Here is a 21,978-nt window from a genome sequence, read left to right on the forward strand (position 1 = left end):
AGAGAGAATCAGAGAGAGAGAGAGAATCAGAGAGAGAGAGATGGAATCAGAGAGAGAGAGAGTCAGAGAGAGAGAGAGAGAGAGTCAGAAAGAGAGAGAGAGAGTCAAAGAGAGATAGAGAGAGAGAGTCAGAGAGAGAGAGAGAGAGTCAGAGAGAGAGAGTCAGAAAGAGAGAGAGAGTCAAAGAGAGATAGAGAGAGAGTCAGAGAGAGAGAGAGAGAGTCAGAGAAAGAGAGAGAGTCAGAGAGAGAGAGTGTCAGAGAGAGAGAGAGAGAGTGTCAGAGAGAGAGAGAGAGTCAGAGAGAGAGAGTCAGAGTCACAGATTCACAGAGTCAGAGAGAGAAGAGAGAGTCAGTGTGGTAAATCACTGTATTGTATTGTTACATGCCTGGGCTTGTCCCTTTTGGCTCCGCCTGTGGCTCCTCCTCTCGGGCTCATGTCTAAAGGTGGCTCGTCTCCGCCTCTGATCCATTTCCGGATTAGAAGGAGACTTTCTGTTTAGTGTAAAGCCTCAGTTACGTTCACCACTCGTTGTGTGTTCATTGATGGCATATCAATTTAATACACTGAACATCTAATATGAATTCATCACTCAAGCCTGATCGCCTGGAGCTGGACCCACAGGCAGCCGACCCCACTGCAACTTTCATGCACTGGTTAAGCTGCTTCGAAGCGTACCTCAGATCCTTCATTGAAGACTTCACCGGCCTCCAAAAGAAGCAGATCCTCCACGCACGGGTTAGCCCGCAAGTCTTTCTTCTCATCAGAGGGACGCCCCCTCGTATACGGAGGCGATAATGCTGCTGAAGGGACACTATGTTAAGTCTGTGAACGAGGTATATGCTAGGCACCTTCTTGCCACGAGACGACAACGCCCTAGGGAATCACTAGCAGAATTCCTGCCTGCCTTGCGGGTACTCTGCCGGAACTGTGACTGCCAGGCGGTATCGGCCACCCAACACACGGAGCTGTTGGTCAGGGACGCTTAAAAGAAAAGAAAAAAAAATTGCTTATTGTGACAAGTAGGCTTCAAATGAAGTTACTGTGAAAAGCCCCTAGTCGCCACATTCCGGTGCCTGTTCAGGGAGGCTGGTACGGGAAGGCTTATGTCGCAGGCATGAAATCAAACTACATGAAATGAAAATCGCTTATTGTCACGAGTAGGCTTCAAATGAAGTTACTGTGAAAAGCCCCTAGTCACCACATTCCGGCGCCTGTTCGGGGAGGCTGTTACGGGAATTGAACCGTGCTGCTGGCTTGCCTTGGTCTGCTTTCAAAGTCAGCGATTAGCCCAGTGAGCTAAACATCCGCCAGCGATTGCTAGAAGGGGGTATACTCGGCCTCCCAGAGACAGTGCAGCTCTAAAGCTCGCTGGAGGTGGCCTACCAGAACATGGTGGACCTCGTGGGCGTCGCTATCATCCGACCCGGGTGCGGTGCAAGCCTGTGCCGCGCAGCAGCGCACCAACGCCTGTGGCCTGAAGTGCTACTTTTGCGGCCAGAGTAATCATCCCAGACAACTCTGCCCTGCATGGAACGTGACTTGCAATGGGTGTGGGAGGAAGGGCCACTTTGCAAAAGCCTGCCAGGCCCGATCTCTCCCCAAAGCTTCTAGGCCCAGCAGTGCTGCCAGCTGCCGCGCCACCCACCATGTGCGATCAGTGGCCGCCACCGTCTTCACCGCCATCTTTGATTTCGGCCGCCATGTGAGATCCATGGGGGCCGCCATCTTTAACGGCATTTTGTACTTCACCCGCCATGCGCGACCCATGGGGGCCGCCATCTCCAATGCCGGCCACCATCTTGGGACCACTCCGCAGCCTCCCGGGAGGCCTGCTCACCCGATCTTATGCTGGCCGCCGCGACCTCCAACCGGCCAACCCATCAACTTCTAAAGCTCACCTCCATCATGCTCAACCAGTCCCGGCCTCATCAGCTCACAAAATAGATGATGACCGTCCGAATCAACCGGCACGAGACGGCCTCCCTTTTCGACTCCGGGAGCACAGACAGCTTCATACACCCAGATACGGTAAGGCGCTGCTCCCTCCCAATCTTGCCCGCGACCCCGAAAATCTCCCTGGCTTCCGGATCACATGCAGTAGAAATCCGGGGGTACTGTGTTGCGACCCTTACTGTACAAGTCGTAGAGTACACTAACTTCAAACTCTACGTCCTTCCCCATCTCTGCGCCGTAGTATTATTGGGGCTCGACTTCCAGTGGCACTCCAAAGTCTGTAGCCTCGCGACCCTTAAGGTCGCCCCACCCTCGCTCTTCGCTAACCTCACCCCGGACTGTAAGCCCGTCGCTACTAGGAGCAGGCGATTCCCTGCCCGGTCGGAGGTCCAGCAACTCCTATGAGAGGGGATCATTGAGGCTAGTAACAACCCCTGGAGAGCCCAAGTGGTGGTCGTCAAGACTGGGGAGAAGCACCAAATGGTCATCGACTACAGTCAGACCATCAACCGGTACACACAGCTCGATGCGTACCCCCTCCCCCGCATATCTGACATGGTCAATAGATTGCGCAGTATCGAGTCTTCTCTACAGTTGACTTGAAGTCCGCATACCACCAGCTCCCTATCCGGCCGGAGGACCGCCAATACACTGCCTTCAAGGCAGATGGCTGCCTGGACCACTTCCTTAGGGTTCCCTTCGGCGTCACCAATGGGACGTCTTCCAACGAGAAATGGACCGAATGGTTGACCAGTATGGGCTGCGAGCCACGTTCCCGTGCTTAGATAATGTCACCATCTGCAGCCATGACCAGCAGGACCATGACGAAAACCTCCGGCACTTCCTCCACACCGCTAAACTCCTGAACTTCACTTACAATAAAGAAAAATGCGTTTTCCGCACAACCCGCCTCACCATCCTTGGCTACATTTTGGAAAACGGAGTCCAAGGGCCAGACCCCGACCGCATGCACCACCTCCTGGAACTTCCCCCTCCACCACTGCCCCAAGCCCCTGAAGAGGTGCCTGGGGTTCTTCTACTATGCCCCGTGGGTCCCCAATTATGCGGACAAGGCCCGTCCACTTATTAAATCCACCGTTTTTCCCCGACAGCTGAGGCCCGCCTGGCCTTCAACCGCATCAAGGCAGATATTGCCAAAGCCGCGATGCACGCTGTGGACGAGTCCATTCCATTCCAGGTGGAGAGCGATGCGTCGGACTTTGCGGTGGCCGCTACCCTCAACCAGGCGGGCAGGCCCGTGGCTTTCTTCTCCCATACCCTCCATGCCTCCAAAATTCGACACTCCTCCATCGAAAAGGAAGCCCAAGCCATTGTAGAAGCTGTGCGACATTGGAGGCAATACCTGGCCGGCAGGCGATTCAGTCTCCTCACTGACCAACGGTCGGTTGCCTTCATGTTCAATCACACACAGCGGGGCAAGATCAAGAATGACAAGATTCTGAGGTGGAGGATCGAGCTCTCCACCTACAACTACGATATCTTGTACCAACCTGGGAAGCTCAATGAGCCCCCAGAAGCCCTATCCCGCCGTACATTTGCCAGCACACAAGTTGACCGACTCCGGGCCCTCTGTCACCTGAGGGTCACCCGTTTTTTTCACTTTATCAAGGCTCGCAACCTGCCTACTCCATAGAGGAGGTCAGGACCGTGACCAGCGACTGCCAGGTCTGCACGGAGTGATAACCGCATTTCTATTGACCAGACAGAGCGCACCTGGTAAAGGCCCCTCGCCTCTTTGAGCGCCTCAGCATCGATTTCAAAGGGCCCCTACCCTCTACTGATCATAACGTGTACTTCCTCAACATTGTTGACGAGTACACAAGACTCCCCTTTGCCATCCCATGCCCTCACATGACCTCTGCCACTGTCATCAAGGCCCTGCACAGTCTTTTCACCTTGTTCGGGTTCCTCACCTACATCCATAGCGATCGGGGTTCCTCCTTCTTGAGCGACGAGTTGAGTCAGTTCCTGCTCAGCAAGGGCATCGCCTCCAGCAGGACGACCAGCTATAACCCCGGAGCAACGGACAGGCGGAGAGGAAGAACGGGACGGTCTGCAAGGCTGTCCTCCTGGCCCCACAGTCTAGAAGTCTCCCAGTCTCCCGCTGGCAGGAGGTCCTCTCCGATGCACTCCACTCCATCCGGTCGCTCTTGTGTACTGCCACCAACGAGACTCCTCACGAGTGTATGTTTGCCTTCTGCAGGAAGTCCACCTCTGGGGTCTCGCTCCCGTCCTGGCAGACAGTCCCAGGGCCCGTCCTCCTCCGGAAGCATGCGAGGAGTCATAAATCAGACCCCCTCGTCGAGAAGTCTTGCTCCTCCACGCTAATCCACAATATGCCTATGTGGCACATCAGGACAGGCGACAGGACACAGTCTCCCATCGGGATTAGGCACCTGCAGGCCCACCGGCAACCATCACTACGAACCCCTCCACCGCCTCAACTGGGTGAAAAAGAGGACAACACACTCCCAGACGCGCAGGTCTCGACACCGGTGCCCACACCACAGCCAGGACTGAGGCAATCACAGCGAAAGGTCAAGGCCCCTGACAGACTTGATCTATAAGCTCACTTCACCCACGCCGGACTCTTTTTTTTTTAAAACAGGGGGTGAATGTGGTCAACCACTGTATTGTATTGCATTGTATTGTTACATGCCTGGGCTTGTCCCTGCTGGCTCCGCCTGTGGCTCCTCCCCTTGGTCTCATGTATAAAGGTGGCTGGTCTCCGCCTCTGATCCAGTTTGGGATCAGAGGCCAGGAGGCTTTCTGTTTTGTATATTACAGCCTGTTACATTCTCCACTCGTCGTGTGTTCATTGATGGCATATCAGCTTTGCGCAAGTCAAGGAGACACATCTAGAGTGGGAATTTGGAATTTGGTAATTTGGTGCAGTGAGGTAATTCGGTGCGGAGTGGGAGAAGGTGCTTTTTCCCTACTGTTTTTGTTCTCTCTCTTTCTTCTGGCCTGTAACTTTTAATCTGCAGGTAGAGAACAGAGAGCATCTGAGAACCTGGGAAGGTAACTTATTTATTATTCAATTTTATTTTTATTACCTTTTCAAATTGTGTGGGGGGAAAACTGAAGTGACATCACAGTAAAGCTGTGACCTGGTTAGGAGGCTACACTAAATTTAAAAATTAAGCATTGTTAAGCTAATTAAACATAATTACTTAATTATAATTTAGAGGGTTATCTAAGCCAGAGATCAGAGAGTACTGTATTTAGCTTTCACATTCAATGTAGAAATCTACTGCTAGGAAACATATAGTTAACAGTAACATTTTTTTTAAGTTTTAAATTTAATTTACTAATTAATTGACGCAATGTCAATTAGAGGGGTGCAGTGCTCTGACTGTGAGATGTGGCAGGTCCAGGAGGCTTCCAGCGTCCCGGATGGTTTCATCTGCAGAAAGTGCACCCAACTGGAGCTCCTCACAGACCGCATGGTTCAGTTGGAGCAGCAGTTGGATGCACTTAGGAACATGCAGGTGGTGGAAAGCGTCATAGATAGCAGTTATATAAATGTGGTCACACCTAAGGTGCAGGCAGAGAAATAGGTGACCACCAGAAAGGGCAGGCAGTCAGTGCAGGAAACCCTTGTGGTTGTCCCCCTCTCAAACAGGTATACCCCTTTGGATACTGTCAGGGGGGATAGCCCATCAGGGGAAAACACCAGCAGCCAGAGCAGTGGCACCAGGGCAGGCTCTGATGTTCAGAAGGGAGGGTCAAAGCGCAGAAGAGCAAATAGTCATAGGGGACTCTATAGTCAGAGGCACAGATAGGTGCTTCTGTGGATGTGAAAGAGACTCCAGGATGGAATGTTGCCTCCCTGGTGCCAGGATCCAGGATGTCTCCAAACGGGTAGCGGGCATCCTGAAGGGGAGGGCAAACAGGCAGAGGTTGTTGTACATATTGGTACTAATGACATAGGCAGGAAGGGGCATGAGGTCCTGCAGCAGGAGCTCAGGGAGCTCGGCAGAAAGTTAAAAGACAGGACCTCTAGGGTTGAAATCTCGGGATTACGCCCTGCGCCATGTGCCAGCGAGGCTAGAAATAGGAAGATAGAGCAGCTAAACATGTGGCTAAACAGCTGGTGTAGGAGGGAGGGTTTCTGTTATCTGGACCACTGGGAGCTCTTCCAGGGCAGGTGTGACCTGCATAAGAAAGACGGGTTGCATCTAAACTGGAGAGGCGTAAATATCCTGGTCGTGAGGTTTGCTAGGGTCACACGGGAGGGTTTAAACTAGTATGGCAGGGGTGGACACCAGAGCAATAGATCAGAAGGTGAAAGCATTGTGGGAGAACTAGGGAATAGGGCCAGTATGGCTCTGAGGTAGAGTAGACAGCGAGATGTTGCTGAACACAGCGGGTCTGGTGGCCTGAAGTGCATATGTTTTAATGCAAGTATTATTACGGGTAAGGCAGATGAACTTAGAGCTTGGATTAGTACTTGGAACTATGATGTTGTTGCCATTACAGACACCTGGTTGAGGGGAGGATGGCAGCTAAACATTCCAGGATTGAGATGTTTCAGGTGGGATAGAGGGGGATGTGTAAGGGGTAGCGGAGTTGCGCTACTGGTTAGGGAGAATATCACAGATGTACTACGGGAGGACACCTCAGAGGGCAGTGAGGCTACATGGGTAGAGATCAGGAATAAGAAGGGTGCAGTCACAATGTTGGGGGTTTACTACAGGCCTCCCAACAGCCAGCGAGAGATAGAGGAGCAGATAGGTAGACAGATTTTGGAAGAGTAAAAACAACAAGGTTGTTTTGATGGGAGACTTCAACATCCCCAATATTGACTGGGACTCACTTAGTGCTAGGGGCTTAGACGGGGCAGAGTTTGTAAGGAGCATCCAGGAAGGGCTTCTTAAAACAATATGTAGATAGTCCAACTAGGGAAGGGGATGTACTGGACCTGGTATTGGGGAATGAGCCCGGCCAGGTGGTAGAAGTTTCAGTAGGGGAGCATTTCGGGAACAGTGACCACAATTCAGTAAGTTTTAAAGTGCTGGTGGACAAGGATAAGAGTGGTCCCAGGGTGAGGAAACTGGCGGGAACTGAAGAACCTAGATTGGGGGCGGATGTTTGAGGGTAAATCTGACACGTGGGAGGGTTATGGGAGAGGCGTTTTCAGAACCCCAAAATGTGTCATGGAGTTCAACCAACCTCCCCCTTTAATGTATTGTTACTTCTAAAGCACAGGGCTTGCTCTCCAGCTGTGGTATTACAATTATGGACATGTGGGTTTTTAAACACAAAATCATGTTTATTCCATGAACTCAACTTAACCTTTTAAATAAACATTGGATCACTTAACACCCCTTACTTCAAAGATAACCCCGAAAATAATACAACACTAAATAATACTTCAGTTGTTCCTTTAAACATCCAAGAGACTTAACACCTTTAAATAGAAACACATCAGGTTAAAGACATTACTTTTATGAGTTAAAATCACCCAGAGATAGTTTTTCATGGCAGAGATCACAGCAGATCCAGCTCACTGCAAAACACAGACACACCCAAGCTCTTTTTCCTCAAAACTGAAACCAAAAACATAAGTGAGCCCAGCTCAGCTCCCCCCATCCTCTGACATCACTTCAGTAATATGAGCTGCTCCATTTCTTAAAAGGTACACTGCTTAAACATCCATTTCTTAAAGGTACTCTCACATGAAAGGAGGCTTTCAAGTGTCAGTTGAAAGGAATTCAGGACCGGCATTTTCCTGTGAGGAAGAAGGATAAATGCGGCAAATTTCGGCAACCTTTGATAACGAGAGATATTGTAGGCCTCGTCAAAAAGAAAAAGGAGGCATTTGTCAGGGCTAGAAGGCTGGGAACAGACGAAGCCTGTGTGGAATATAAGGAAAGTAGGAAGGAACTTAAGCAAGGAGTCAGGAGGGCTAGAAGAGGTCACGAAAAGTAATTGGCAAATAAGGTTAAGGAGAATCCCAAGGCTTTTTACACGTACATAAAAAGCAAGAGGGTAGCCAGGGAAAGGGTTGGCCCACTGAAGGATAGGCAAGGGAATCTATGTGTGGAGCCAGAGGCAATGGGTGAGGTACTAAATGAATACTTCGCATCAGTATTCACCAAAGAGAAGGAATTGGTGGATGTTGAGTCTGGAGAAGGGTGTGTAGATAGCCTGGGTCACATTGAGATCCAAAAAGACGAGGTGTTGGGCGTCTTGAAAAATTTTAAGGTAGATAAGTCCCCAGGGCCTGATGGGATCTACCCCAGAATACTGAAGGAGGCAAAAGAGGAAATTGTTGAGGCCTTGACAGAAATCTTTGGATCCTCACTGTCTTCGGGTGATGTCCCGGAGGACTGGAGAATAGCCAATGAAGGGTAGCAAGGATAATCCAGGGAACTACAGGCCGGTGAGCCTTACGTCAGTGGTAGGGAAATTACTGGAGAGAATTCTTCGAGACAGGATCCACTCCCATTTGGAAGCAAATGGACGTATTAGTGAGAGGCAGAATGGTTTTGTGAAGGGGCAGTCGTGTCTCACTAACTTGATAGAGTTTTATGAAGAGGTCACAAAGATGATTGATGCAGGTAGGGCAGTGGATGTTGTCTATATGGACTTCAGTAAGGCCTTGGACAAGGTCCCGCATGGTAGACTGGTACAAAAGGTGAAGTCACACAGGATCAGGGGTGAGCTGGATACAGAACTGCTTTTCTAATTGGAGGGCTGTGACTAGTGGTGTTCCATAGGGATCAGTGCTGGGACCTTTGCTGTTCATAGTATATATAAATGATTTGGAGGAAAATGTAACTGGTCTGATTAGTAAGTTTGCAGACGACACAAAGTTTGGTGGAATTGCGGATAGCGATGAGGACTGTCAGAGGATACAGCAGGATTTAGATCGTTTGGAGACTTGGGCGGAGAGATGGCAGATGGAGTTTAATCTGGACAAATGTGAGGTAATGCATTTTGGAAGGTCTAATGCAGGTAGGGAATATACAGTGAATGGTAGAACCCTAAAGAGTATTGAAAGTCAGAGAGATCTAGGTGTACAAGTCCACAGGTCACTGAAAGGGGCAACCCAGGTGGAGAAGGTAGTCAAGAAGACATACGGCATGCTTGCCTTCATTGGCCAGGACATTGAGTATAAGAATTGGCAAGTCATGTTGCAGCTGTATAGAACCTTAGTTAGGCCACACTTGGAGTATAGTGTTCAATTCTGGTCGCCACACTACCAGAAGGATGTGGAGGCTTTAGAGAGGGCGCAGAAGAGATTTACCAGGATGTTGCCTGGCATTAGCTATGAGGAGTGGTTGAATAAACTTGGTTTGTTCTCACTGGAACGACGGAGGTTGAGGGGCGACCTGATAGAGGTCTACAAAATTATGAGGGGCATAGACAGAGTGGATAGTCAGAGGCTTTACCCCAGGGTAGAGGGGTCAATTACTAGGGGGCATAGGTTTAAGGTGCAAGGGGCAAGGTTTAGAGTAGATGTACGAGGCAAGTTTTTTTACACAGAGGGTAGTGGGTGCCTGGAACTCGCTGCCGGAGGAGGTGGTGGAAGCAGGGACGATAGTGACATTTAAGGGGCATCTTGACAAATACATGAATAGGATGGGAATAGAGGGATACGGACCCAGGAAATGTAGAAGATTGTGTTTAGTCGGGCAGCATGGTCGGCACAGGCTTGGACGGCCGAAGGGCCCGTTCCTCTTTTCTTTGTTCGTCAGTCACAGAAAGAGAGTCAGAGACAGAGCCCGAGTGAGTGAGAGAGAGAGAGAGAGAGAGAGAGAGAGAGAGAGAGAGAGAGAGAGAGACAGAGCTCAAGAGAGTCAGAGACAGAGCTCGAGAGAGTGTCAGGGACAGAGCCCGAGAAAGTCAGAGACAGAGCTCGAGAGAGTCAGAGACAGAGCTCGAGAGAGTCAGAGACAGAGCTCGAGCGAGTCAGAGACAGAGCTCGAGAGAGTCAGAGACAGAACTCGAGAGAGTCAGAGACAGAGCTCGAGAGAGTCAGAGACAGAGCTCGAGAGAGTCAGAGACAGAGCTCGAGAGAGTCAGAGACAGGGCTCGAGAAAGTCAGAGCTCGAGAGAGAGTCAGAGCTCGAGAGAGTCAGAGCTCGGGAGAGTCAGAGACAGAGCTCGGGAGAGTCAGAGACAGAGCTCGAGAGAGTCAGAGACAGAGCTCGAGAGTGAGAGAGAGTCAGAGACAGAGCCCGGGAGAGAGAGAGAGTCAGAGACAGAGCCCAGGAGAGAGAGAGAGCCCGAGAGAGAGTCAGAGACAGAGCTCGAGAGAGGAGAGAGAGAGAGTCAGAGACAGGAGAGAGAGAGACAGGAGAGAGAGAGTCAGAGACAGAGCCCGAGAGAGAAAGAGTCAGAGGGGGGAGAGAGAGAGAGAAAGTCAGAGTTCGAGAGAGAAAGAGAGAGTCAGAGACAGAGCCCGAGAGAGAGTCAGAGAGAGAGAGAGTCAGAGAGAGAGCGAGCCCGAGAGAGAGAGTCAGAGACAGAGCCCGAGAGAGGGAGAGTGTGGTAAACCACTGTTACACCTTTATTAGGTGATGTATGGTAGGACCTGTACCACAGGTTCGCCAATAGTCCCTGCCAGCTGGATCCGCAATCAAGCAACGCCAAAAAGGACTTTAATCACTGGCTAGCTTGTTTTGAGGCGTATATCAACTCGGCGCCCAGCGCTATCTCGGAGGCTCAGAAGATACAGATTCTGTACTCAAGGTTGAGCTCCAACGTTTTCGCGCTGATCCAGTATGCGCCGAACAACGCCGAAGCCATGACGCTTCTCAAAGAAAACTACGTGCAAAAGACGAACACGCTCTTCGCCAGGCACGTACTCGCCACCGCTCTCAACTCCCTGGTGTGTCCATCAAAGACTTCTGGCGGGCCCTAATCCCACTCGTCCTGGACTGTGACTGTCAGGCCGTTACGGCCACTGAACATTCGAACCTCCTTATGAGGGACGCGTTCGTTACAGCGATTGGGTCGAACCTCATGCGCCAAAGACTGTTAGAGGGGGCCATGCTCGATTTGGCTGAGACAAAGAAGCTAGCGCTCTCCATGACGGTCGCCTTGCGCAACATTCAGGCCTACACCCCCAGCCGCTCGGCCCACCCCTCCTATGCATTGTGGACCCCACAGACGGCCGCCCCAGCGGGTGCCTTACCCAGCCAATTCGCCTGCACCGCGCGCCAGCCATCGCACCCCGGGGGCCCTCGATGCTATTTTTGCAGCCAGCAGAAACACCCTCACCAACTCTGCCCGCTCTGCCCTTTGTAAAGCTTGCGGTAAAAAGGGGCACTTCGCCGCGGTGTGCCAGGCCCGTGCAGTCGTCGCTGTCGCCCCCACCCCCCTAGTCTACGCACAATGGGCGCCGCCATCTTCACCTCCCCGGACCACGCGCGGCCAGTGGGCGCCGCCATCTTACCCCCCCACCCCTCTCAGACCACGTGCGGTCCATGGGCGCTGCCATCTTGTCCAACTCCCGCAACGTGTAGCCCATGGGTGCCGCCATTTTGTCCCCAAGATCTTCCGACGCTGCCATCTTGTCTTCCCCACGGCACATGGACACCGACAGCATTTCAGGACCTAGGCCCCCCCAGGCTCCCCATCATCTGACGTCAACGACGACCGACGACGACTCGCCTCAGTGACAATCGACCAGTCTCGTCCGCACAACCTGACCACCGCATCGACCAGCATGAAAATGAACAGCCACGTGACCTCTTGCTTCTGGACTCCGGGAGCACCAAAAGCTTCATCCACCCGGATATGGTAAGGCGCTGCTCCCTCGTGGTACACCCCACCAACCAAAGAATCTCCCTTAGCCTCCGGATCCCATTCCATCGCGATCCGGGGGTACTGCACGGTCACACTTACGGTCCAGCGCATAGAATTCAGTGGCGTCCGCCTCTACGTCCTCCCTAACCTCTGCGCTGCCCTACTACTAGGTCTGGACTTCCAGTGCAACCTCCAGAGCCTAACCCTAAAATTTGGCGGGCCCCTACACCCCTCACTGTGTGCAGCCTCGCGACCTTATAGGCGATCCACCTTCCCTCTTCGCAAATCTAACCACGGATTGTAAACCCGTCGCCACCAGGAGCAGACCGTACAGCACCCAGGACAGGACCTTCATCAGGTCTGAGGTCCAGCGGCTGTTTCGGGAAGACATCATCGAGGCCAGCAACAGCCCCTGGAGAGCCCAAGTGGTAGTCGTTAAAACTGGAGAGAAAAACAGAATGGTCATGGACTACAGCCAGACCATCAATCGGTACACGCAGCTCGACGCGTACCCCCTCCCACGCATATCTGATATGGTCAATCAGATTGCACAGTACCAGGTCTTCTCAATGGTAGACCTCAAATCCGCCTACCACCAGCTCCCCTTTCGTAAATCGGACCATCCATACACTGCCTTCGAGGCGGGCGGTCGCCTGTATCACTTCCTCAGGGTTCCCTTCGGCGTCACTAACGGGGTCTCGGTCTTCCAAAGGGAGATGGACCGAATGGTCAACCGGTACGGTTTGCGGGCCACCTTCCCGTACATAGACAACGTCACCATCTGTGGCCATGACCAGCAGGACCACGATGCCAACCTTGCCAAATCACTTCACACCGCCACTCTCCTAAGCCTCACCTACAATAAGGAGAAGTGCGTGTTTAGCACGACCTGCTTAGCCATCCTCGGCTATGTGGTCCAGAACGGAGTTCTGGGGCCCGATCCCGACCGCATGCGCCCCCTCATGGAGCTCCCCTTCCCCACTGCCCCAAGGCCCTCAAACGCTGTCTGGGGTTCTTCTCATACTACGCCCAGTGTGTCCCAAACTATGCGGACAAGGCCCGCCCACTCATACAGTCCACCCACTTTCCCCTGACGGCCAAGGCACAACAGGCCTTCGCCCGTATCAGAGCAGATATCGCCAAGGCCGTGATGCATGCAGTAGACGAGACACTGCCCTTTCAAGTAGAGAGCAACGCAGACGTTGCCCTAGCCACCACGCTCAATCAGGCAGGCAGACTCGTGGCATTCTTCTCCCGCACCCTTCATGCCTCAGAAATTCGGCACTCATCCGTCGAAAAAGAGGCCCAAGCTATTGTTGAAGCTGTGCGGCACTGGAGGCATTACCTGGCCGGCAGGAGATTCACTCTCCTTACTGACCAATGGTCGGTAGCCTTCATGTTTAATAACACGCAGCGGGGCAAGATCAAGAACGATAAGATCTTGAGGTGGAGGATCGAGCTCTCCACCTACAATTACGAGATTTTGTATCGCCCCGGTAAGCTCAACGAGCCCCCAGACGCCCTATCCCGTGGTACATGTGTCAGCACACAATAGACAAACTCCGAACCCTTCACGACAGCCTTTGTCACCCAGGAGTCACACGGTTGTACCATTTCATAAAGGCCCGCAACCTACCCTACTCCGTCGAGGAAGTACAGACAGTCACCAGGAACTGCCAGGTCTGTGCGGAGAGCAAGCCGCACTTCTACCGGCCGGACCGTGCACGCCTAGTGAAGGCCTCCAGCCCCTTTGAACGCCTCAGCGTGAATTTCAAAGGGCCCCTCCCCTCCACCGACCAAAACACGTACTTCCTCAGTGTGGTCGATGAGTATTCCAGATTCCCCTTCGTCATCCCATGCCCCGATATGACGTCTGCCACCGTCATCAAAGCCCTCAACACAATCTTCGCTCTGTTCGGCTTCCCCGCCTACATCCACAGTGACAGGAGATCCTCAATCATAAGTGCTGAGCCACATCAGTTCCTGCTCAGCAGGGGTATCGCCTCCAGCAGGACGACAAGCTATAACCCCCAGTGAAACGGACAGGTAGAGAGGGAGAACGGGACGGTCTGGAGGGCCATCCAACTGGGCCTACGGTCCAGGAACATCCCAGCCTCTCGCTGGCAGGAGGTCCTCCTTGATGCACTGCACTCCATTCGGTCACTACTGTGCACCGCCACTAACAACTCACCCCATGAAAGTCTTTTTGCCTTCCCCAGGAAGTCCACATCCGGGGTGTCGCTCCCGACTTGGCTCACAGCTCCAGGACCAGTCCTGCTCCGTAGGCACGTCCGACTCCACACGGCGGACCCGTTGGTGGAGAGGGTGCAATTGCTCCATGCAAACCCCCAGTATGCCTACGTGGTGTACCTCGACGGCAACCGGTTAAATCTCGACGTGGTCAACTGGACTTCAAAAGACATTTATTTTTCTCGCTCGCAAATATTGTAAATATTAATTCATTGCTGTATATAGTGCTCCACCACCCCCGCCGGACTCAATTTTAACAGGGGGTGAATGTGGTAAACCACTGTTACACCTTTATTAGGTGATGTATGGTCGGACCTGCCTACTGGGCTGGCTCCGCCCAGTAGGCAGGGTCTAAATATGTGTGTCCCCCATGCAGCAGCCATTTTGGCAGCTGCTGTGGGAGGCCACACATCTTAGAGCAATAAAGCCTCAGTTGTATCCAACTCTAGTCTTTGTTCAATTGATCGTGCATCAAGTGTGCAATCTGATTAACCATGTCCGCTATGCGGGGAAGGGGGTACACACCAAGTTGAGTGTACCGATTTATGGTCTGGCTGTAATCTACAACCATCCGGTTCTTTTCCCCGGTCTTGACGACCACCATTTGGGCTCTCCAGGGGCTATTGCTGGCCTCGATGATCCCCTCCCTCAAGAGCCGCTGGACCTCCGACTTGAAAGAAGTCCTGTCCTGGGCACTGTACCGCCTGCTCCTGGTGGCGACGGGTTTACAGTCGGAGGTGAGGTTTCGCAAAGAGCGAGGGAGGGGCGGCCTTAAGGTCACGAGGCTACATCCGGTGAGAGGGGGTAGGGGTCCGCCGAACTTCAGGGTCAGGCTTCTGAGGTTGCACTGGAAATCCAGTCGTAACAAGAGAGGAGTGCAGAAATGGGGGAAGACATAGAGTTTAAAATTAGCGTACTCAGCGTCCTGTATCCTCAGGATTCATATGAGGAAAGAGTTGTGCTCCGGAAGCTAGTGATTCGAAACAAACCTGTTGACTTCAACCTGGTGTTGTCAGACTTCTTACTGTGCTCACTCCAGTCCAACGCAGCATCTCCACATCATCACTTCAAAGACAGAGAAAAGAAAGACAATGCCTATGTTGGCAACACTCACAAATTCCTAGGATTTGGAGGCGTGAGAAACTTCCATGTTGTCCTCACTGCTTCTTGTTAAGTATATGTAAAACCTTGATTAATAAATTTTACTGGATTCATAGTTATTCGTATCTCGTAGGTAAAGCACAACTGAGGACCGACCCTAATGTCAGAAATTAAGAATTGGAACCTTAAGAGTATTTAATTAAACAGCCTGTCTTGGTCCTCCCATGCCAATATTCTAGTTAAGAAAGCCCACCAACAACTCTACTTTCTCAGAAGACGGAGGAAATTTGGCATGTCAGCTACGACCCTCACCAACTTCTACAGATGCTCCACAGAAAGCATTCTTTCTGGTTGTATCACAGCTTGGTGTGGAGCCCGCTCTGCCCAAGACCACAGGAAACTACAAAAGGTCATGAATGTAGCCCAGTCCATCACGCAAACCAACCTCCCATCCATTGACTCTATCTATAATTCCCGCTGCCTCAGAAAGGCAGCCAGCATAATTAAGGACCCCGTGCACCCTGGACATACTCTCTTTCACCTTCTTCCATCAGGAAAAAGATACCAAAGTTTGAGGTCACGTACCAACCGACTCAAGAACAACTTCTTCCCTACTGCCATCAGACTTTTGAATGGACCTACCTCGTATTAAGTTGATCTTTTCTCTACACCTTGCTATAAATGTAACATTATATTCTGCAGTCTCTCCTTCCTTCCCTATGTACAGTATACATTGTTTGTACAGCATGCAAGAAACAATACTTTTCACTGTATACTAATACATGTGACAATAATAAATCAAATCAAATCAAATAGAAGGGTTTTGTACCTCAAAAAACTGAAAATCTTCTAGCACGTTGGGGCATTCCGAAGTTGTCAAAAAATAAAGGCATGCATTTATGTCGCATTGTTCAAAACCTGTTATGTCCCAAAAATCTACATTGAAAATTATATTACTTTTTGAAGTGTTGTAATGTAGGGAAGTCACAAAATAAATTGAATGGTTTCTTTCAGGTTTCAGTCCACATCAATGCAGCATGGAGAAGCATCAGTGTTTATGTCATGTGCATGTACCTGTAATAAAAATATTTTTAAAGGGTCCTTGAAACTGTACATCACCAGGTAAAATGCTGTATTCCAATTCTAGCTACGGATTTTATTCACATAAAACTTCATAATAAATTAACCTTTCCTTAGTCTGAAACTACAGTCTATCAGTATGCTTTTTCTAAAACAGAGCTTGGGAGAGACCAGGAGCATTCCATACTATATTCAAAATAATTCATCAGTGAAAGGATCTACACAGCAGTTGTCACAAAAATAAATAACCCACTCCATTATAAATTCTTACCTCCATATTTATAATGACCTTTAGTGATACAAACTTGACATGTTGTAATTACACAGTCCTTCTGCAGCAGGGCTTTACATACACTGTTCAAGGAATCCAACACCTGGAAATGTTTAAGTCTGGGAACATCATCTGGCGTCTGTTCGCAGCTACAGTTTCATACCTGCCATGTGAGAGCCATTTCCATGATCTGCCTCTAACAAAGCAGGACTTGCTCCATATAAAGCAACGGCAGTGCAAACAGCAGGAACGTCCTGTATTAACTGTTTGCACCTATTTACATCACCATACTGCTGGAACCTAGAGAAATTTAGCAGCCTCGAAATGGGAAGAAGTGGATGAATGAATGAGGGAAAGAAATTCAAGCCAAATAAATAATCTGGATTCTCAAAGGCCGGGAAAATCAAATAAAAATGTTGACCTGCTCCGAGAGCTTGAGTGTTGAGCATCAGCCTCCCTGGCAACCAGAAACATAGATGTGGCTACATTGGGGTTTGTCCCTACCTCATTTGGGCAAATTAAGTGTCCTCCCTCTGATCGCCAAACACCTGGTAATGTCAGCAACCGATATGTCAGCAACCGATAGTACCAGTAGGCAGTAGGATCCTTACATCGGTTTTCAATGTCATTGTAAATCAGTTTTATACAAACCTTTTTGCCCGGGACCCATTTTACCAACTGGCCATCCTTCGGGACCCATGCCGGCCGACTTTCACGACCCACCATTTTCTCTTACCTTGAATGCGAGAGGTGAGTCTGGGCTTATATTCTCCCGTCTAGAGTAGCGAAGAATGAGAAATGACCTCACTCAAACAGGCATTATTCTCTCAGGATTCGACAGAGCAGATGCAGAATGTAAGTTTTCCTCAGATGGGTGGTTTACAGCCTGGAGATATAGTCTGCAAATTACAATACGACGATTTTAGACATAGATGAGGAGGAATTATTTAACTCAAACAATTGTGAATCTTTTTAATCTCTAAAATTCACTATCAAAGAGAGTTCAGCAGGCTTAACCATTGAGCATAGAACATAGAACATAGAACAGTACAGCACAGAACAGGCCCTCACTGTTGTGCCGAGCCATGATCACCCTACTCAAACCCACGTATCCACCCTATACCCGTAACCCAACAACCCCCCCCTTATCCTTACTTTTATTAGGACACTACAGGCAATTTAGCATGGCCAATCCACCTAACCCGCACATCTTTGGACTGTGGGAGGAAACCGGAGCACCCGGAGGAAACCCACGCACACAGGGGGAGGACGTGCAGACTCCACACAGACAGTGACCCAGCCGGGAATTGAACCTGGGACCCTGGAGCTGTGAAGCATTTATGCTAACCACCATGCTACCCTGCTGCCCTTCAGCATATTCAGGATAGATTCAGCAAGGCTGAATTGAATTTTTAAAATAAAATTTCTCCTGGGTCAGCGCGCTGACGTCAGGAGAAGGCAATTTTTCTATCTGGGCTCTGGGCATGCGCACTGATGAGCGGCATGCATGCACAGCATGCCCGCATTTTTTAAGCCGGTCACAGCCGTCATTTTTAAAGTCGCTCGCAGCCGGCATTTTTAAAAACCGGTTGCTGCAGCCGTTGCACCCGAATTCAGGCGATCGGGAACGCCACATTGGATGGCTCCGCAACCCTCCCGACACCCGCCCGTAACTCACCCACTGTCCGTGACCCCCACTTTGAAAATGCCAGCTATAAATTGTTTCTCCATTTTTCTTCCCGACTCCTCTCTCTCTCCCCCCCCCCCCCCCCCCCCCCCCCCCCCCCCCCCCATTATAAATTGTGTCTGCCTTTATGAAGGCAACCTTTCAATGTAATTACACCCTACAGCCAGTGATGCTGCTGCTTATGGGGTGGAAAGTTTACATAGGCAATTCTCACTATAAATATAAATGAACTTATCATTAAAAATAAATAGGTGGCCTTTGCCTCACTGGTGGAAGATGGATTCTTATGGCCTGGAGGTCAATTACACCGCCAAGCACCTCGGCATGACTGGGTGACTTGATGGATTTTTACGTCTTGAAAAGGTCAAGTTTTTTTAAAATTCCTTTATCAGAGTTAAAAAGCAAAAGCGCAGATTGGACAGGGGCAAACCCCTAATTCATCTGGTTGCCTGCTCCAAAAACCAATTCAAATAGAACCAATTCATGGTCCCCACAAGAGAGACATACCAGATCCAGGCATTACACATGACTTTACTCTCAATCTTAGCCAAAATGCCGAGAAGCGATACCATGAGAGGGTCAGTGAGAAGGGTTTTACTGCAGATGGCAGTTTATATTGTACTTTAGAGAGCTGGTCACTGTTACACAGGTGTGGGGGAGGAAACTCTTGTTGTTTAATTGATATTGTGTTTTTGTAAGTTTTGTATGAAAATTGTTAAAAAGTTTTAATAAAAATATTTCCAAAGAAATATTTAAGTAGGTATGATGCAAGATTTTAATGAACGGATTTAATATACAGTCATTGCCGTAACTCATCAAGGTTCATTAGATGGCACTTTCCAAACCCACAACTTCCACCATCAAGAAGCAGATACCTGGGAACCCCACCACCTGGATGTTCCCCTCCAAGTCACTCACCATCCTGACTTTGAATATATTGACGTTTGGAATATATTGCCATTCCTTCACTGTCACTAAACCCTAAAGCTTTCTATAGATATGTCAGGAATAAAAGAATGACTAGGGTAAGAGGAGTGCCAGTCAAGGACAGTAGTGGGAAGTTGTGCATGGAGTCCGAGGAGATAGGAGAGGTGCTAAATGAATATTTTTTGTCAGTTTCACACAGGAAAAAGACAATGTTGTCGAGGAGAATACTGAGATATAGGCTACTAGACTACAAGGGCTTGAGGTTCATAAGGAGGAGGTGTTAGTGATACTGGAAAGTGTTAAAATAGATAAGTCCCCTGGGCCGGATGGGATTGATCCTAGGATTCTCTGGGAAGCTCGGGAGGAGATTGCTGAGCCTTTGGCTTTGATCTTCAAGTCATCTTTGTCCACAGGAATAGTGCCAGACGACTGGAGGATAGTAAATGTTGTCCCCTTGTTCAAGAAGGGGAGTAGAGACAACCCCGGTAACTATAGAACAGTGAGCCTTACTTCTGTTGTGGGCAAAGTCTTGGAAAGGTTTATAAGAGATAGGATATATAATCATCTGGAAAGGAAAAATTTGATTAGAGATAGACAACATGGTTTTGTGAAGGGTAGGTCGTGCCTCACAAACCTTATTGAGTTCTTTGAGAAGGTGACCAAACAGGTGGATGAGGGTAAAGCAGTTGATGTGGTGTATATGGATTTCAGTAAAGAGTTTGATAAGGTTCCCCATGGTAGGCTATTGCAGAAAATATGGAGGCATGGGATTCAGAGTGATTTAGCAGTTTGGATCAGAAATTGGCTAGCTGGAAGAAGACAAAGGGTGGTGGTTGATGGGAAATGTTCAGACTGGAGTCCAGTTACTAGTGGTGTACCACAAGGATCTGTTTTGGGGCCACTGCTGTTTGTCATAAATGACCTGGAGGAGGGCGTAGAAGGATGGGTGAGTAAACTTGCAGATGACACTAAAGTCGGTGGAGTTGTGGACAGTGCAGAAGGATGTTACAAGTTACAGAGGGGCATAGATAAGCTGCAGAGCTGGGCTGACAGGTGGCAAATGGAGTTTAATGCAGAAAAGTGTGAGGTGATTCATTTTGGAAGGAATAACAGGAAGACAGAGTACTGGGCTAATGGTAAGATTCTTGGTAGTATGGATGAGCAGAGAGGTCTCGGTGTCCATGTACATAGATCCCTGAAAGTTGCCACCCAGGTTGAGAGGGTTGTTAAGAAGGCGTACGGTGTGTTACCTTTTATTGGTAGAGGAATTGAGTTTCGAAGCCACAAGGTCATGTTGCAGTTGTACAAAACTCTGGTGCGGCCGTTTTTGGAGTATTGTGTGCAGCTCTGGTCGCCGCATTATAGGAAGGATGTGGAAGCATTGGAAAGGGTGCAGAGGAGATTTACCAGGATGTTGCCTGGTATGGAGGAAAAATCGTATGAGGAAAGGCTGAGGGACTTGAGGCCGTTTTCGTTAGAGAGAAGGTTAAGAGATTACTTAATTGAGGCATACAAGATGATCAGAGGATTAGATAGGGTGGACAGTGAGAGCCTTATTCCTCGGATGGTGATGTCTCACACGAGGGGACATAGCTTTACATTGAGGAGAGATAGATATAGGACAGTTGTCGGGGGTAGGTTCTTTACTCAGAGTGTAGTAAGGGTGTGGAATGCCCTGCCTGCAACAGTAGTGGACTCGCCAACACTAAGGGCATTCAAATGGTCATTGGATAGACATATGGACGATAAGGGAATAGTGTAGATGGGCTTTAGAGTGGTTCCACAGGTTGGCGCAACATCGAGGGCCGAAGGGCCTGTACTGCGCTGTAATGTTCTATGTTCTATGTCACTGGGTCAGAATCCTGGAACTCCCTTTCGAAACAGCACAGTGGGTATACCTATACCTCAGGGACTGCAAGAAGGCAGCTCACCACCACCCTCTTAAGGGCCTAACCAGCAACACCCATATCCCATAAATGAACATTAAAAATAAGCAAAAGCAACCGTTATATAACATTCAAAAGCCAAATACAAAATGCCATTTACAAGTAGTGCATCGGCAAAACACAGGGATGCTCGAAATCCAAAATAAAAACAGAAAATGCTGGAATACTCAGCAGGCTCGACACTGCTCAGCTATAAATAGCCTAAGGAAGCAAAGAAACACTAATATTTGTTTAAAAATGTAATTTTGACTTGCCAATTCTGAAATAGTATCAATAAAGAAATCAATAGGGCAGCACGGTGATGCAGTGGTTAGCACTACTGCCTCACGACACCGAGGTCCCAGATTAAATCATTACAGATCCACAGATACGGATTTCTGGTTCTGTAATGATTTGATTACCCGCAAATGCTCGCATTCCAAGCATTGTCTGGCATCTCTGACTTTGTCCATATAAATGTTTCTGGAACATACCTCTCCATTCACCTGAGGAAGGAGCAGTGCTCCGAAAGCTAGTGTTTGAAACAAACCTGTTGGACTTTAACCTGATGTTGTAAGACTTCTCACTGTAAAACAAGAAGTGGATGGGCTGGACATACCAAGAGAAAAATAAGATTCAAAAACTGATATTTAGATTCAACTACAACATGCGTGAAATGAGCTTTTCCTTCAGCATATTGAGGAAACTTCTTGCGACAAGTTGGGTGAGATTTCTACCCAGTTCCCAGCGCACTTTCATATTAATACTTTCCTCGTCGAGCGGAAACCACAACCTCCGGCTGCCAACTTCAAAAGTGCCGCAAAAAACCCCGGGTCCGAATGACCTGATTGACAAACGTCGGACTCGCCCTTTCCCCGTCTGCTCAGACAGGAGCGGACGCCGTAACCAGGGTTCGTCTCTTTGGACCAATAGGAACGGCGAGCACGGCGGAATCGGTGATTGACGTCAATGAGAGCCAATGGTATGACAGAGAAGGC

At 49.5% G+C, this 21,978-nt stretch overlaps 1 long non-coding RNA gene across 1 annotated transcript; it reads right to left on the minus strand.

The window, feature by feature from the left end:
* Window positions 1-714: 714 nt before the first annotated feature.
* Window positions 715-21,873, minus strand: LOC119953665. Its single transcript, XR_005458073.1, has 3 exons — window positions 21,531-21,873; window positions 17,178-17,340; window positions 715-984 (listed from the first exon to the last, which is right to left on the minus strand). It is a non-coding gene; the product is annotated as an uncharacterized LOC119953665 (long non-coding RNA).
* Window positions 21,874-21,978: the final 105 nt, after the last annotated feature.

The sequence above is a fragment of the Scyliorhinus canicula genome, chromosome 18, assembly GCF_902713615.1.
Source record: "Scyliorhinus canicula chromosome 18, sScyCan1.1, whole genome shotgun sequence".
Taxonomy (NCBI): Eukaryota; Metazoa; Chordata; class Chondrichthyes; order Carcharhiniformes; family Scyliorhinidae; genus Scyliorhinus; species Scyliorhinus canicula.